Source organism: Anas platyrhynchos, chromosome 25, assembly GCF_047663525.1.
Source record: "Anas platyrhynchos isolate ZD024472 breed Pekin duck chromosome 25, IASCAAS_PekinDuck_T2T, whole genome shotgun sequence".
In the NCBI taxonomy this organism is placed as follows: Eukaryota; Metazoa; Chordata; class Aves; order Anseriformes; family Anatidae; genus Anas; species Anas platyrhynchos.
Window position 1 is genome coordinate 8,801,687 of NC_092611.1, and position 13,257 is coordinate 8,814,943.

General features: G+C 49.9%; 1 long non-coding RNA gene across 2 annotated transcripts in view; it reads right to left on the minus strand.

The window, feature by feature from the left end:
* Positions 1–13,257, minus strand: part of LOC106020390 (uncharacterized) — a 31,980-nt gene that overhangs the window by 3,363 nt on the left and 15,360 nt on the right. For both annotated transcript variants that reach the window (XR_001195870.5, XR_005260963.2), the window contains exons 2-3: positions 7,689–9,950; positions 3,132–3,257 (exon numbers count right to left, since the gene is read on the minus strand). This is a non-coding gene — a long non-coding RNA (uncharacterized lncRNA). The remainder of the gene's footprint in view (positions 1–3,131; positions 3,258–7,688; positions 9,951–13,257) is intronic.

Sequence of the window (13,257 nt, forward strand, 5' to 3'; positions counted from 1 at the left end):
TCATCTCATTTTTTGAGCTTGACACATAATTTTGGATGCTTGGGTTGTCAATACCTTTTGTTTCTCATCTTTCCTATAAACTGCAAATGATCCAATTATAGAGTAAAAAGAACAGAAAGGGGGGAAAGCTGGAGAAATAGAATAATCTATGGGGGAAAGAAAGTAGCTGAGATGAAAAGCTAATGAAATGACAAATGTAACACCACTCAGACGAATTAAAAGGGATTTGGTGTCAGACAGAGAAGGGAAGGCAAGCGAGTATGAGATCAGCCCAAGGACTCAGTTCTCATCCCGTGACTCCTGGATCTCTGCTTGATCCACACTTCTTCTCTCAATCCGACGCCTGAGTCCATGCTGGATTAAAAGCATAGCAGAGGAGAGCTCTTCCAAGCTCTGGCTGAAAAATATCCCAAGCCACGTTCTCTCTGTGTCACAGGGATGCTTTCCTTTTGTGTTGAACAGATTTGCCATGTTGTAAAACAAACCTGAATTCAACCAGAGAGGATCTCTGGAGCCTGATGTGAAAAGCTCTATTTTTCTTCTCTGTCTCTTTTTTGAAAAAGATAGAAGGGAAATGTGCCATAGGCTGAGAAAGGCACTTAAATCGCGCTTGCAGAAGAGGTTAACGCGGAAGCCTTGACAGGTATGCTAATGCTCTGCTATTTAGTCTGTAGGAACTGACATTAAAAGGCCTTGGTTAAAGACACGACTCAGTGTTTGAGCAATTTAATGAGGTGTTTCACATATCCCGACCTTGTAGGAACTATCACGGCTTTCCGACTGTTTCTGGTTGTGTTGGCCATTTGGGCTGACACCTGGGCGTGCTAACCCAGGGCCGTGGGTGCCTGTGGGAGCTGAGCCCCTGTGCCAGCACCTTCCCTGCGAGCAGCACCGTAACCTCTCCTTGTGCTAAGTCCAGCAACACCACCTCTCACCACATGCCTGAGCCCTCGACAGACAGCATTGACCCAAAACGCAGGAAAATCTATGAAATACGTCAGGCGTAGAACGTATCAATTTTGACCTTTAAATTTTTGAAGTCTCTTTTACCACTCATTCAGCGTAAGAACGGGAAGCTGATTTGACTTCAGAAATGGAAAGTTTTGATAAAGAAGTCAAAACCTGGCACTGGGACCATTTCAAAGTTAAGCACGAACTGTGCGTGACAAATGCCACGGCTTGGCGGGTCTGACACTCAACAGGACAGCCAAGTCTGGCTCCTACAACGACGGCAAACTGAAGGTGTCGTGGCTGATGGCACCAACAAATCCACCCCAGCACCCATCCTGCCCCACCGCTTCCCTGCCCGCGTGCCCCAGAAAAGGGATCTCCTGATGCACAATCACCACTTAGCCCTCCTGCCTTCTTTATTCTTATGCCTTTGGAACCAAATTAGCGTGGTACATTTTGGCAACGGGCTCTTGGGACTCACACTGCTTTGGATAAATAGATATACGAGCGACTTAGCATTTAATATTTTAAAGTCTTGGGGAACCGCACAGCGTGCAGCACTTTGCCCAACTTGAGCACTGTGTAATTTACAGGCTGCTGCATGCTCAGCCAGGAAAGCCTCAGGCTCCGTATTTCTCTCCTGTCCCTGGAAGCTGTTTGTGGATGCACTCCTGGCTCTGGCAGCGCTGAGTAGAAGGCAACAGGGAGCTGCAGCAGCTGGGAACGTGAGCTCCTGGTGCAAGCAGGCACTAAGGTTATTTCCGAGCTATCTCAGGGGCTCAGAAATCCAGCACCCATTCATTCCAATACGGTTTGGCCATCAAGAAGCCTGAAAAATTATAGCCTAAGCCCTAGCAAAGCAGCGATAGCAAAATAAACAGGGCTCATCCTGGGGAAATCCCTTGCAAGGCTTTGCTCAATTCACCAACAACAGCCCCTCCAGCAGCCCCACGCACAGCCCCCACTGCTCCATGCACCCATGGGACCCCCCCAGGAGGCTAGCAAGTCCCTCATGCCCAGTGGGCCTGCAAGCACCAGAAAGGAGATTTAGGAACAGAAGAGCCGCTTTATTTTAAAGCTTTTAAGGGAATATTGAAAGGAGTGGAAAGGGGTTTTGATCTTTTTTTTTTTCCTTCCAAACTTAAAAAAAAAAAAAAGAAAAAAAAAGAAAAAAAAGCTTTTAAAATAAATAGCTGGCAATGTCTCTTGTTTGAGTAATTCTTTGCCAGCAATAAATGTGTCACTCTAAAGTGCTTTATTTAGAAATAAAAAAAATGTTTTTCTTTGTAGAGCGCTCTGCATTACATCAAGTTAAAGGCTGGAAGCGAAATTCTCTTCCTCACTCTGCATACCCCTCCCTGCTTGATACATTCATATATTCTCCTATAATCTGATCTAGGTTATAAAAATATATAAAAAAAAGAAAAAATAGAGAGACATCTGGCTCTCCCACACATCTGACATTTCCCTTTATGCCTGGTTTAACTTTTTTATGACTGCCTGGGTTCGCTTCATTGGAGAATTTCTCCCTTCAAATGAGTTTCCTGTTTTATGTTAGAAAATTTTCCTTTAGACAAACCTGGTAATTTTTCAAGTTAAAATGTGTACGTTTTAAGTACTTAGGAAGTTTAAGGATCCTACTGATGGCGACATAAATCTGAGTTTATTCACGCTGGAGTCCCTGTGTCTAACCAATCCTTTTAAAAAATAAAAGAGAGAAAGAGAGAGAGAGATGGAGACTTAGGGAAGAGAGATTTTTTTTTCCTTGTGTTAAAGCAGAACCCCCCCCATACTGTCAATTCAGTAAGAAATTTATTAGTAGCTGCTTGTACTTCGTGTGCTGACACCAGTGGAAGGCAGTGCTTGCAGTTTCTCCTGCATACACATGGTCAACAGCAAAGAGGGGGCTGCCCCAGGGTCACCACCACGTACGGGGGCAGACCTGCGGGAGCCCAAGCTTGGGTGCTCCATCCCTGCTGGGGCATCGCCTTGGCACCAGCTGCTTTGGGCCCAAACACTGGGATTTTTGTCCCTGGGGAGGCAGAAGGGGCCGGGGCACTCAGCAGGGGCCAGGTTTGGTTTTACCCAAGCGGTACCCATGCAGGCTGCACAATGGAGGTGCCCAATTTGGGCACGCGTTAATTGGGAGCAAGAGGGTGTCTCTGCTTCCCACAGCTCACCTCTGGGTCAGCCTTCGTCGCCCCCACTGCTCCTCCTCCAGCTCCTGCCTCATCCTCCTCCAGCTCCTCACTGACGTCGGGCTGCTGCCACGCAAGATCACGTAATGAATAAAAGCAGGACGAGTCCTATTGTTCGGTAATAAGGAGGGGAAAAAAAAATGATCAAAAAAGCCAGGGACTTAAAAGACCAAAATTATTTCTCACATAGAATAGGGGGGAAAAAAATAAAAACCCTAACATGCCTTATCGCGGCGGAGAACAAGCGCTGTGCAAATGTGTGGGCCTGTGAGTGGCGTGCAGGTTGTTTTGAATAGACGTGTGACATTGTCAGGGAACCTTCCATTGTGCCTCTGAAAGGCACTCGCAACATTGCATGAAAATCAGTCATTTGTGTCACCCTGAGAATGGGAAAAGATGCCGTGGAGGGTTTTTTTTTTCTTTTTTTTTTTAAAAGGCGATGTCCCCAGAATAAGACCTTCAAAGCCAGATAAAGCTTATTTCTGAGAGGCATGGAAAAAAGGCAAGAAAGCAAAAGTTTGGGGAAGCTCAAGAGACCGGGTTTCTCTAGATAAACAGATACAGCTCTCCTCCTCTGGGCCATCAGCCCTGCATCCAGAGGCCCCAGCCCTCCTTGTCCCTCCCCAGGCACAGTTGGGACCACGGCTGCTGGTGCCCATGGCTCCCCCAGACCTGGTCCTGCTGCAGGACCTCGATCCTTGTTGCCTCCCTCCTGCACACCAACCCTGGCTATCAGGGCAGAAGCTCTCCCCCAGCCCTGCTCCCCAGCAACTTAGATGAGAAAACGCGATCCCCTGTCCTCCAGCATTTTGCAGGTTGGTCAGGGGCACAACAGCTCGGGAGACTTTTTTTTTTTTTTTTTTTTTTTTTTTTTTTGACAAATGCACTTTCATTTTCAGCCCAGTTTCCTCTCTGGGAACAGAAGATATGTTCTGTCGGTTCTAATTAGCTGCCCCAGTCACTCACAGCAAGGGACTTCTGATTTAGCCTTTGCTTAAATCCTTCCCAGCCTTCTCCTGGGGGGCAACCCCACGTTTCCACCCCTGTTCTACCAGCCCCAAGCCCACATCCCTGGGGAGGACACGGTCCCATTGCAGGTCCAGCTCTGCTCCTGCATGGGAGGAAGCTCCCACCATGCATGGCTGGGGTGGTTTTGGGCTGCACGTGTCCGCCTCACACACATCCTGCTCCACACCCCATCACCTCCCACCCAGCAGCTCCCAGGGCGAAGAAAAAGTGGCTTCAGCCACCCCCAGCACCAGGGGAACACTGCGAGGGTGGCCTCAGGATAAAGCTGTTGGGGGACAAGAGGGCTGTGGCAGACTCAGTCCCAGCAAAGGCTCCGCTCCCAGGTTTCATCCAAGTGCCTAATTTTCAGAGTGCTAACTGCTTGGGCTCCGACACAAACAGCTGCAGAAGCCAGAAGAAAGGCAGGGGAAGGACAGAGGTGGTAAAAGGAGGGAGAACCCTAAAATAAATAAAATTGATTAAACAAATAAATAGATAGAGAAATATCAGAGGGAAAATAAAATAAAACAAGCTGCAGTGCCGGATGCCCAAGCACTCATTAACAGCGGGAGAGAAGGGAAGGGAAGTGTCTCATTGTCTGGGGCTGTCATCCTTCATTCTGACGAGCACTTAGAGAGTCGCGACCCCTTTCAGCATCTCCACACAGACAATCAGCCCCGCGCATCGGTCACTGCCACGCGCTCGCCGCATCGCTGCCTTGTTACAGGGCTCGGCAGAGGGGAGGATATCAGGATACCATGCCATCGGGGAGGGCTGCGCCCATACCACCAAGGAGGGAGCAGGGACGTGGGCACTGCCTTGCCAAGCCCCACGCCACGGGACTGCCTTCAGCTCAGCTCTGAACCTCTTCTTCTCCTGCCTGCAGCTCACACCCAAGCGTGGAGAGAAAGAGAAGCCAAGGGGCGAGGTGCTGGGTCTCTTTCCTTGGTTGGTGCCTGCGGACCCCCAGCCCAAGCTGCCTCGCAGGAGGACGGGGTGCAGCAGAACTATCCCTGCACACACCTACACGCAGGGTTGTCTCTGGGAGGCCTCGCTGTCAACAGCTCTGAAGCAATTACTGGAACTTGGTGTAAAGAAAAAAAGTGTCATCTGCTTAGAAGGAGCCCAGGAGGGGGCAAAATGGCATTTGTGGAGAGGCCAGCAGATGGGGGACTGGGGAGACGGACGAGGCAGAGGTGATGAATGAGCAGGAACGCTGGAGAATCTGCAAACCTGTGTTTTTGGTGCTCTACAGACTGAGGATTTCAGCTGAGGCTGCTCCCTGGCATCACAGCTTGTTACCTTTCTGCCTGAGCTCCCTTTGTGCTTTATTATAATTTTAAAGCATGGTTAGCACTAGTGAGAGATACTGAATTGACAGCCCCAGAGTGATGCCTCCAGCACGCTGCCCTCCCACTTGGGTTGCTGTTGTTATTTGTGTATTTGCAAGCTCTGACAATAGGCTGATCACTGCACGGATAATAGAAGCAACCCCTGGCTCGGTGGGTTCATCTCCGAGGGGGGGAAGGACATCAGGATTCAGGGTTGGCTCCAGCCGAGAAAATAAAGGAACGGGGCACGCTGGTGACAACACGTTTCGGGGGCGCAGAATAAATATTTGAACGACCTGGGTTTTGTACTGCTGGCCCACTTGATGAGTCAGCAGCACCAGGAGCCTGTGTGGCAGGAGGTGATGCTCCCCGTGCCTCGCTGCTGCCTGCACCACCCTGAAAGCGCAGCGATTCCTGCAGCCTGGTCGCCATAGGAATAGCTCGTTCCTCCTTGACGGACTCCTCTACTCAACCTGTTGTGATTTAAATTAAAGACAGCTGGTCTCATGCCGAAGCCGGTGTCACATGCCTTTTAGCAGCAGCTTGCCTATCAGTTTACATTCCCTCCTCCAGTCATCCCAGGATGCTATAGCTCTCTTAGGTGGGGTTTATCATGACACCGAACAAGCACTGTCAGTGCTCGCTCTCAATGAAGCAACAGCTCAGAACACAGCGAACGCCTCTGGATTTTCTCTGCAAACATCGCTTGTTGCAGGGAACTCCCATTCTGCCGGACTGTTTGCTCCTCGTCAACACAGGAAATTTGGCTGGGTGCTTCAGAACCTCTAGAGCAAACACGGTAGTTATTTAAGCAAAAAAAGCAAACAGCTTTTAGTGAAATGTGGAGAAAATGAGTCCGCTGCTTCATCCCATGTCCTGCATGGGCTGTCACAGCCCAGCAGGCAGGGGGCTGGCTGGGAAAGTGCCCCCCGGGGTCACAGTGAAACACTAGGAGGGGACAGGGCCATCAGCCTGGCAGGCAGACCCAGACCCCATTGCCTGTTTCCCCCCCCCCCCATTTTGGGGGAGCTGCTGCTGCTCCAGGCTGGGCTTGTAACTCTTGTTTATTTATCCAATTTTACTCTGCTGAAATTGAATTTGTGTTCCAGTTTTTCCCTGATTCCATAAAGGGACACCAGTTACATTGTAAGTCCAATTTATCCTTTGCAATGTATTCATTAAACCCCAGTTAGGTCCTGCATTATTTAATGCAATTGATGATGTAATTAAGCTACAGGCAGACATTAACAACCAGAACCGTCAGGGAAGTTTAGGATCCTTTACTACCCTGTTCCTGATGTTATACAGCTTCTAATTTCATAACAATTACTCTAACCAGTTGGTTAAAGCCCCACACTTCACACATACTGAGTGCCCAAAGCACAGCTCTAAAGCAGGCTGGGGTGCAAGGTTGTGCTGTAACATCCCACACGAGACTTGTGGATGGCATTTCTGCTTTCTTTGCTTTGCCCATTGTCCTCTATCCCCCTAATTCAGAATAGAAATTCCTTTATTTGTATGTAAAGGAATTCTAATGTTGGATATATATATAAAAATACAAAAGTCCCCATGCTGGCTTCCTCTGAATTATTCCTGATTTACACCAGCATAAGCTGCAAGCACTCCAGCCCCCTTTCACATCTTGAAGTGAAACGCATAACCTTCAGTTTCAGGTTTCACAGTGTGGGGATAATTAACTCGTTTTATTGCTGGGGGCTGGAGTAGGAGGAGAAGTTTGGGACCGTTTGCAAATTACTCAGAGCTGCGCAGACAGGGTGCAGCACTACCATCCTTAAAAGTGCATCAGATCCAAAGACATGAACGCCTCCAAAACGTGCGCGTGACCTGATTTTCACTTGTATTCAGGGGAGTTATTCCAGCACAGCATGGAAGTTTCAGATAGTCCTGCCCAGGCACTCTTTCCTTGGCAGAAATCCTCTTTTCCCCCAACACAATCAAGCCTGCTCCAGATCCTCCACTTCTTACCCACAGGTAGAGGAAAATGTGAAACCAGCACATCAGCTGGAACACTCCAGCCTACCCCGGGGCTAAAAAAATGACAGCACAGAGCACTTGCAGACCCCCAGCATGGGTACACCCCAGCTCCCAGAGCCCCCCACATCCACACGAACACTGGGGTTTCCCACCAGGCACAGCACAAACAGCAGCTTCTGCAGAACCCAGGCAGATAAAAACTCACCTGCTGATGCCTACCCACCACCGGGAGGCCTAATGTTGGGCTTTAAAAGCTGAGGAGGGGATTTCCACCTCTGCTTGTAGCTCTTCCCTCCAGCTCCTGCCTTGCTCTTGGAGCACCAGCTTGCTCTTGGTGGCACAAGCACAGGCCTGATGCTGAACCTACTGAAGGCTTTGTGGGACTGAGGTGAAGCTTTAATAATAACTGCCATTGCATTAGGAGATTGCTTCCTTGTGCCTTATCTGCCCAGAGATATCAGCAACCAGGATCTTATCACACTGTAATTACCAGGCCTAGATTTGCACTAATTGGCTCTCTGGAGTAAAGTTACCTCCAATCTGTGTATTATGGGTGCTCAGCAGGAAGCGATTTACAGCTGAACAGGTTATATGGGATGATCTAACGAGGATTAGCTGCAGCTGCAGCCAAGAGAGCGAGGAACAGGGGTGGTGGGCATGGTGAGAACGTGCCTCTGCCCCAGCTCCTTCAGAGGGTGCACAATGCAGGGTGTGTGTGAGGGGGAGTGTGCTCTGTGAGCTGCTGTCCCTTGGGGTACACAGCTGGAACTTTTTGGGGGGACACAGCGCTGAGCTTGGCCAAAAAACAGGCACCCTGTGCTCCTTCTGTTGGTTCACATGTTCCACCTCCAAAGTTGGCTGTGCCTCCCCAGCAAGCTTCTCCTACGTCCTGCTGCCATGCAAAAAGAGCACAATAGTTAGAGAAGGTCTCTGGGAAAATGCAGAAGTGACCGCAAACACCTGCGGGGGGCTGGCAGCAGCAGAGCCAAGCTCCTGAACCGGAGCGCCTGTTTGGACGCTGCCTTTTCCCTGTAATTAGTGCATATTTGTCTCTTTGACTTCAAGTGATATTTAGCAGTTTAGAGCTTGGGACCCTCATTACTTCGGCAGCGTGATAAAAAAATAGATATGTAATTGAGATGCTGTTCCACTCCTCTGGGACCGCAGCGCTGCCTGGCTCGGCGGGATGCGGAAGCGTGTCGCCCTGATCAGAGGCAGATAAGGAGGCCAGTTGATTAGGCTGGATCCCACAGGCAAACCCTAATCTCGCAGTCTGTTTGTTAACTATCTGCCTTTTTGCGATGTTTGGTTTGCATAATGTGATAATGTAATAATGTGATAGCTCTTTAAGAGGGAAATGAATCCAAATTAGGGGTGGGGGACGGGTGCACTGCAGCGAAGGCAGATCCCTGTGCCTGCCTGTGGGACTGGGATGCTGTGGAAGTGGCAGAAGGGTGGGTCAGAAGAGGTCTCAGGGAGCACCATCCCCTGGACGCAGGGCCTTTTTGTGCCCTCGGACCCTTCCAGCAGCAGCTCTTTGCCTTCCCCAGTGCTGCTCCTGCAGCTGCCTCGCTCTCTCCTAGCAGCTGCTGTGAAAATCTCATTTCCACCGAGTCCAGCTGCTCTCCTGTTGTCCATCCCATGTCCTTGGAGAGTGACCAAATGTCATCTTTTCATTTATTTTCCTGTAAGGCTATACTTTGGGAAGGCAGTAGCACACAGCCTTCCCTAGGCTCAGGCACACCTCGCTCCATCCCACGCAGGCCGGGTCTCAGCGAGCTCCAGCAGGGACACAGCTGTGTCCTCTCAGCCTGGACAAGGTCACATCCTCAATGCTGGCTGCTAAAACGGCATAATAAAATTACCTCACATGAGCAAGACGTTCCTGCTAATCACGGCTTTGCTGGTTTAAGTGCTGCTACATGAAAGGTTTTGCTGGCCCAGTTTCCCCACTCTGCTTCTCACCTCTGCTAGCGCAGCAATGTCAGCGGAGGACTGCGGCGTACACACGGGTCCTACAAATCGGTGCTCAGCAGCCGTGTTTTGGGCCCATCTCTTGTCCACAGAAATAAAGAAAGCCAGCAAGAGCTGACTTGCCACCTGGGAGCCCACCAGGACACGCAGTCAGTCGTACCCGTACCGTGTCTCCGTCCTGCCACAGCGACTGCGGGTCCTGGTGGGACCCGCCTGCCACACGCCGCAGAACCTGGAAGAAGCAGTCCCAGCCCCGGAGAGCTTAAACTCTGGCAGACAGAAACAAAAGCTGAAAGATGAGCAGGTACGTGCCATCCCCCAGCAGCTCCGGTGGCTGCAGGGTCACAGAAGTCAATGGAGCGAGGAGGCTCCGTGGCACCCGTGGCGCTGGCTGCAAAGGGCTTCAGATGCACCAGGCTCGAGCTGTGCAGCTCTGGGCAGAAAGCACTGCATAATCCTGGGAAATGATTCTTCTATTTTATGCTAGCTGCAACTAAAAAATAGAGAATAAGAGAGTCAGGCAGATGAGAAGCTAAGTTCAGGATTTTTTTTTCTTATTTTTTTTATTTTTAAATTTGTTTTCTAAAATAAAAAAAATCACCTCAGAAAATCACAGAATGATCATCTGGCAACTGCAAGGCAGCGGTCGTACAGTGGGCCCTTCCTTGGGGCAAGATTTTTAATAACTTCCTAGCTATGGGAGGCTGCTATCAACTCGCAGCTGGAAGATTTTTTTTTCACCCAGCTGGATCTTGAAGGCTTGTTACATCATTAACTCCCCGAGATAATTTTTGAAAGGGAGTTGTTTGTGGCTTGTTTGATTTCTTTCCTGACATATCTTCCAGGTAAATCTCTGCGCTTCACAGTGCTTCTCTGGTTTCTGAGCCAGAATAAAACCTCTGATGTGACAATCATCTGCTGTCGGACAAAAACATGGGCTAACATGCTTTTACCATGCGAATATGACATTAACACCAAATATCACAACTCCTTTGCTGGCCTCTGCAGATGAGGAGCAGAAAGGTTCCCTACCTGGTGGCGTCTAGCTGGTTTTTTAATTGCTGTCCTCGCAATGCTGGAGCTCGGTCCCAGCAAGCAGCAGCACAAGCCGAGGTGCACTAACACCAGCACGGTACCACGTGGCTCCCAGCTGCCTGGCTGCCATCTTTTGCTCTTTAGCTTATGTTTAAATTGACAGATTTGGGGTTGAGAAGATTTTTTTTCCTTCAGATCATATTAACAGCAATCAGAGTACTCTTCCTTTTTTCTTTAGGTATAAAGAAATTCCTTGCTATTGAGAAGGCCTAAGGTCAATGCTTTCCATTCTCCTGCTCTCACCGTCACACATTTGTTATGTTTCTCTTTTCCTCTAGATCTGAAGTTTGTAACAGGCACTGAGAGATGCTTCGTGGCCCCCGGTAAATGAAGGTTTTCTGTAAACTCTTCTGAACTGCTGCGTGAGCGCCCTAGATAACGGAGGACTTTCTCCTCCTGGTACGCTGCCTGAGCAGAGGGAGCAGCAGTCTTTACCTCACATGTAACACTTTCACTAACTTTGGCTGAGAACTCAGGGATTTGTTACTTTTCCTTTAACATTTAGTTCCAAGAGGGGAGTACGCAGAAACCCAGCATGCAAATGAGTCCCCAGAGATTGGGACCCTTCAGGCTTGCATCCACGTCTTGAACACTGTAAGCCTGGCCCACTTCTAGTCTATTAAACAGCTCACAAAAGAAACTGGACATCGGTCATAATTCTTTTACCAAGTTATCACTGGAAAATGACCCTGCATCCGTGAGTTGTCTCAAAGGCACTCGTGCACCAGTTTTGAATGAGTTGCCTTTTAATTCCATCAAGTGCTCGCTTGGTCTTGCAGCATGGGGAAGGATAAATATTGCTTCTGCTACAGGAAACAAAGTGGCTTTGGCTGAGAAAATATGCCTGTGGGGAAAATTGGTCTGGAATCGCTGTTATTGATGACTCAGGTACGGAGGGAACATCTCTTTTGAAATCTTCTCCCCCACATGCTCTGTCCTGTCCACATGACTCATCCTTGGCTTAAAGGGATTACTTAAGAGTGACAGGGGAATTTGATCTCCATTAAAACCAAATCATTTGTCACTCTGCAAAGAGCAGTGACAAGGAGGACAATTAGTGCAAACGGGGAGGCAATGTTTATGATGTAGAGGCTTGTCCATTAGTCAAGTGTTTATCGGTGTGGGTGTTTGCCCATCCTTGAAGGATAATGAGATATTTTGGTGGGGTCATGCAAAGGCCTCCCCATCCTTCTCCAGAGCCTCAGCTTTCATTAAAAAGATAATAAAAATAAAATAATAAAGTAGTTCTCTGGCTGTCGCGTGCAGCTCAGCCCTCTCAGCAGCAGCAGGTGTAGCTGATGCTGGCTGTCCTGCCTGTTTGCAGAGCCAGGGCAGCCGAGTGAGCAGATCTCCATCCCCAGGCAGGCAGGGGACCCCACATCAGTGCCTGGGGGTTGGTGCACTGCCTTTCCATGCAGCAGGCTGGGGGAGATTGCAGAGATGCCTACTGGCAAGCCACGGCACAGTCAGTGTTTTAATCCCTCAGCAGCACAGGGCCCTGGGAGGAGTTTAATTCCTTTAAGTGTAGGCTCAGCTGGCAGCAGCAGGGGAAACTTTGCATTAACTGATGGAGAGAAACTCACCAAATGACTGCTCGTAAGTCAGGGGACAGTCACATTCCCTAGGAACGGCTTTGCAGCATCATCCTGCTCTTGGCTGTATAATGCTTGAATCACACATGAACCCTGAATCCGCTGCAAGCCCTTCATGCACTCCCTGCCCACAGAGGCTCCTGCTGGGGTCCTGGGGGCTTCACCTGGGGATGGCACAACCTGCTCCACATCCCCACTGGCACCACAAAGCACCATAAGAGCAAACAGCTTGTCCCTCCTGCTCAGGTGGCCCCGGGAGCACTTCTCTTCTGCAAACATCCGCCCCTCGCCTTTCTCACTCCATTGCTTTCCTTTGGCAGACGGAGGAGTTTTCTGGGTATAGCATTTGTACTCATCTCTGCTCAAATCTCCCCGAGAAGCTGAGACCTGGGCTTCCTAGGGACGTGTCCCATTTTCTGCTTTCTGCACTAGCAGCGCTGGCAAGGCACTGGCGTTTGGGGAGGGACGCGCTGTGCCGTTGTCTGCCCAGAGCACCTCGCTCCGGGCTGTGGTTTGTGTTCTGCCTGCAGGTGGATGGGGGTCTCAGAGCACCCGGGATCACCGCGGCATTATGAGCTTTCACGCCGAGGTGAGTGGCTCTGGATACAGAAGCGGGTCATGCACAGAAGCGTGCTGGAGATGCTTTGATGCACTGGGGAAGGGGGAGGCTGGGAGAGAGGAATTGACTGCCCGTGTCCGCCTGCCCTGGCTGAAAACTGAATTACTGGGTGCCTGCAGGTCTGCACGGGCTCCTCCAGCTCATATTAAGCAGTCTGTGAGCTGAAGACTTCAGGGGCAGAAAGTGTGTACCCAGGGAAGGGAACAGGAGGAAGGAAGCAACCATGGACCCATGGGAAGCCCTCTAGCTCATGGCAAGGGGCACAGCAGCAGGAGAAGGGCAGCTCCGGGAAACAGAGGAGCCCCAGCAGCAGAGGTTGGCTGTGCTGCTCCCTGTTCAGCCTCCAATTTGTGTCAGGAGCCCGAAGCGTCTGTTTCCTCATTTGCACAACGACAACGACACAATTAGCTGTCTTCGCAGAGTGTTGCGAGGTTGGCTCTGTAAGGAGCATGAAACGCTCTGGGATTCACAGACAAAAGGATTTCCATGGAAAT